Genomic DNA, 5,123 nt, shown 5'->3' with positions numbered 1-5,123 from the left:
AATGAAACAATGTAAATTACAATTCTATTGGGTAGAACGAGCTAGAATAGAATTTTTCTGCGAAAATTGCATGATTATCGAATCTGAAGTTTGGAGAAAGCTTCAAATGAGAGTAAATATTTCTAGGTGTAAATATGCCTTTATGTTGTAAGAATGTTCGTAATCCACATTTTCACAACATATTAAAGAATCTTTTTCTAATCCGTGATGCATATACCGTTTTCGGAACGTGGAATTTCACGGTCAGTGAAACAACGTAAATTACTTCTCTATTGGGTAGAACTCGCTCCAAGAGAATTTTTCTGCAAAAAATGCTTCATTTTTGAAACTGGCGTTTGGAAAACACTGCAAAATCTGAGAAAATACTTCTAAGTATCAATATTCAATCTATTGTGATGAAAGTTCGGTAATCCACATGCTAACAAATCTGTAGTGTATAATTGTCGAATCCATTATGCATGTAGCATGTTCGGAACACGGAATTTCATGGCCAGGGAGTTTATGTAAATTATATTTCTCTTGGTTAGTAATCACTCCAAGAGATTTTTCCTGAGAAATATGCCTGAATTACAAAACTGGTTTTAGGAAAACACTGCGAACACAGATGTATAGTTTCTCGGTGTAAATATGCCTTGTAGGGTGGATGAAAGTTCGGTAATCCGCATGCTAACAACTCTGTAGTGAATATTTGTCGAATCCGAAATACATGAAGCGTGTTCGGAACACAGAATATCACGGTGAGCGAATCTATGTAAAATAAATATCACTTGGGTAGAAAGCATTCCAAGAGCTTTTTCTGCGAATTCTGCCTCATTTTCAAAACTGGCATTAGGAAAAATTTTCGAAATATGAGAAAATGCTTCAAAGTGTCAATATGGCTTTTATCGTGGATGAAAGTTCGGTAATCCTTATGCTAACAACTCTGAAGTGAATAATTGTCGAATACTTGATGCATGTAGCTTTTTCAGAACACGGAATTTCACGATGACTGGTTTTATGTAAATTGCATGTCAAATGGGTAGAACTCGCTCCAAGAGGATTTTTCTGCGAAAACTGCATGACTTAAAAACTGACATTTGGGGAAATCTAATAAATCAGAATATAATTTCTATGTATAAATATGCATTGTAATGTGGATGAGAGTTCGGTAATACACATGTTAAGAACTCATTAAAGATTGTCGAATCTGTGATGCATGTAACGTGTTCAGAACATGGAATGTCACGGTGAGTGAAACTGGGTAAATTACATATCTTTTGGTTAGAACTCGCTCCAAGAGCATTTTCCTGCCAAATCTGACTCATTTTCAAACCTGGCATTAAAACTAACCTGTGAAATCTGAGAAAAGTCTTCAAAGTGTCAGTAAGCCATGTGTGGTGGTTGAAAGTGCTGTAATCAACTTGCTAACAACTCTGTAGTGAATATTTTTCGAATCCGAGATGCATGTAGCATGTTCAGAACACGGAATTTCACGGTGAGTGAATCCATCTAAATTACATGTCTATTGTTTTGAACGCGTTCCAACAGGTTATTGCCGTGAAATGTGCCTCAGTTTCGAAACTGGCGTTTGGAAAGCTCTGTGCAATCAGAGAAAATGCTTCTAAGCATCAATATGCCTTGTAATGTGAAGAAAGTACTTTAATCCACATGCAAACAACTCTGTAGTGTATTTTTGTCGAATCCTATCTGCATGAATCGTGTTCGAAACACAGATTTCACAGCGATAGAATCTATGTAATTTACATATCTATTGGGTAGAACACGCTCCAACAGTTTTTCCTTAGGAAACTGCCTAATTTTCGAAACTGCTTTTAGGAAAAAGCTGCAAACTCAGAATTAATGTTTCTAGGTGTAAATATGCCTTGTGTGGTGGATGAAAGTTCTGTAATACACATGTACACAACTCATTAAAAATGTTTCTCAAATCCAATATGTATGTAGTGTGTTCGGCACACGGAATGTCACGTTGAAGGAAACTATGTAAATTACATATCTATTGGTGAGAACCCGCTCCAGGAGCATTTTACTGTAAAATCTACCTCTGTTTGGAAACTGGTGTTATGAAAACACTGCAAAACCTGAGCAAAAGCTTTAAGGTGCATTATGTCTTCAATGGTTTATTAAAGATGTGTAATTCACATTCTAATAACTCAGGAGTGAATATTAGTTGAATCCATGGTGCATGTACCTGTTTCGGAACACGGAATGTGACGGTGATGGTATCCATGAAAATGGGATGTCCATTGGGTCGAACATGCAGCAAGAGAATTTTTCTGCGAAAACTGCCTGATTTTCATAACTGACGTAAGGAAAAATCTGCGAAATCTTAGTAAATATTTCTAGGTGTAAATATGCCTTGTATTGTGGTTGAAACATCGGTAATCCACATGATCACGGTCATTAAATAATGTTTGTCGAAGCAGTGATTAATATAACGTTTTCGGAACACGGAATGTCTCGGTGAGTGAAACTCGGAAAATAACAATTCTACTGGATAGAACTTTCTTGAATTGAATTTTTCTGCGAAAATTTCATGATTTTCGAAACTGGATGTTAGGAAAAATCTGTGAAATCAGAATAACTACTTCTAGTTGTAAATATGCCTTGTATGGTGGATGAAAGTTCAGGAATCCACATGCTCACACACATTAAAGAATGTTTGTCGAATTCGTGATGCATGTAACGTGTTCGGAATACGGAATGTCATATTGAAGGAAACAATGTAAATTACATGTCTATTGGGTAGAACTCGCTTGAAGAGAATTTTTCTGCGAAATGTGCCTCATTTTCAAATCTGCCAATAGGAGAACTCTGTGAAATCTGAGAAAATGCTTCTAAGTGTCAATATGCATTGAATGTTGAATGAAAGTCCGGTAATCCACATGTTAATAACAGTGTAGTAATTATTTTTCAAACCGTGATTCATGTAGCGCTTTTGGAAAACAGAATTTCACCGTAATGAAACAATGTAAATTACAATTCTATTGGGTAGAACGAGCTAGAATAGAATTTTTCTGCGAAAATTGCATGATTATCGAATCTGAAGTTTGGAGAAAGCTTCAAATGAGAGTAAATATTTCTAGGTGTAAATATGCCTTTATATTGGAACAAAGTTCGGTAATCCACATTTACGCAACATATTAAAGAATCTTTTTCTAATCCGTGATGCATGTAACGTGTTTGGAACGTGGAATTTCACGGTGAATGAAACAACGTAAATTACTTCTCTATTGGGTAGAACTCGCTCCAAGAGAATTTTTCTGCGATAAATGCTTCATTTTTGAAACTGGCGTTTGGAAAACACTGCAAAATCTGAGAAAATACTTCTAAGTATCAATATTCAATCTATTGTGATGAAAGTTCGGTAATCCACATGCTAACAAATCTGTAGTGTATAATTGTCGAATCCATTATGCATGTAGCATGTTCGGAACACGGAATTTCATGGCCAGGGAGTTTATGTAAATTACATTTCTCTTGGTTAGTAAACACTCCAAGAGATTTTTCCTGGAAATATGCCTGAATTTCAAAACTGGTTTTAGGAAAACACTGCGAACACAGATGAATAGATTCTCGGTGTAAATATGCCTTGTAGGGTGGATGAAAGTTCGGTAATCCGCATGCTAACAACTCTGTAGTGAATATTTGTCGAATCCGAGATACATGAAGTGTGTTCGGAACACAGAATATCACGGTGAGCGAATCTATGTAAAATAAATGTCACTTGGGTAGAAAGCATTCCAAGAGCTTTTTCTGCAAATTCTGCCTCATTTTCAAAACTGGCATTAGGAAAAATTTTCGAAATATGAGAAAATGCTTCAAAGTGTCAATATGGCTTTTATCGTGGATGAAAGTTCGGTAATCCTTATGCTAACAACTCTGAAGTGAATAATTGTCGAATACTTGATGCATGTAGCTTTTTCAGAACACGGAATTTCACGATGACTGGTTTTATGTAAATTGCATGTCAAATGGGTAGAACTCGCTCCAAGAGGATTTTTCTGCGAAAACTGCATGACTTAAAAACTGACATTTGGGGAAATCTAATAAATCAGAATATAATTTCTATGTATAAATATGCATTGTAATGTGGATGAGAGTTCGGTAATACACATGTTAAGAACTCATTAAAGATTGTCGAATCTGTGATGCATGTAACGTGTTCAGAACATGGAATGTCACGGTGAGTGAAACTGGGTAAATTACATATCTTTTGGTTAGAACTCGCTCCAAGAGCATTTTCCTGCCAAATCTGCCTCATTTTCAAACCTGGCATTAAAACTAACCTGTGAAATCTGAGAAAAGTCTTCAAAGTGTCAGTAAGCCATGTGTGGTGGTTGAAAGTGCTGTAATCAACTTGCTAACAACTCTGTAGTGAATATTTTTCGAATCCGAGATGCATGTAGCATGTTCAGAACACGGAATTTCACGGTGAGTGAATCCATCTAAATTACATGTCTATTGTTTTGAACGCGTTCCAACAGGTTATTGCCGTGAAATCGGCCTAGTTTCGAAACTGGCGTTTGGAAAGCTCTGTGCAATCAGAGAAAATGCTTCTAAGCATCAATATGCCTTGTATTGTGATGAAAGTCCTTTAATCCACATGCAAACAACTCTGTAGTGTATTTTTGTCGAATCCTATCTGCATGAATCGTGTTCGAAACACGGATTTCACAGCGATAGAATCTATGTAATTTACATATCTATTGGGTAGAACACGCTCCAACAGTTTTTCCTTAGGAAACTGCCTAATTTTCGAAACTGCTTTTAGGAAAAAGCTGCAAACTCAGAATTAATGTTTCTAGGTGTAAATATGCCTTGTATGGTGGATGAAAGTTCTGTAATACACATGTACACAACTCATTAAAAATGTTTCTCAAATCCAATATGTATGTGGTGTGTTCGGCACACGGAATGTCACGTTGAAGGAAACTATGTAAATTACATATCTATTGGTGAGAACACGCTCCAGGAGCATTTTACTGTAAAATCTACCTCTGTTTGGAAACTGGTGTTATGAAAACACTGCAAAACCTGAGCAAAAGCTTTAAGGTGACAATATGTCTTCAATGGTTTATTAAAGATGTGTAATTCACATTCTAACAACTCAGGAGTGAATATTA

Source organism: Camelus dromedarius, unplaced genomic scaffold (assembly GCF_036321535.1).
Source record: "Camelus dromedarius isolate mCamDro1 unplaced genomic scaffold, mCamDro1.pat HAP1_SCAFFOLD_178, whole genome shotgun sequence".
NCBI lineage: Eukaryota > Metazoa > Chordata > Mammalia > Artiodactyla > Camelidae > Camelus > Camelus dromedarius.
This window is presented reverse-complemented; position numbering follows the sequence as displayed.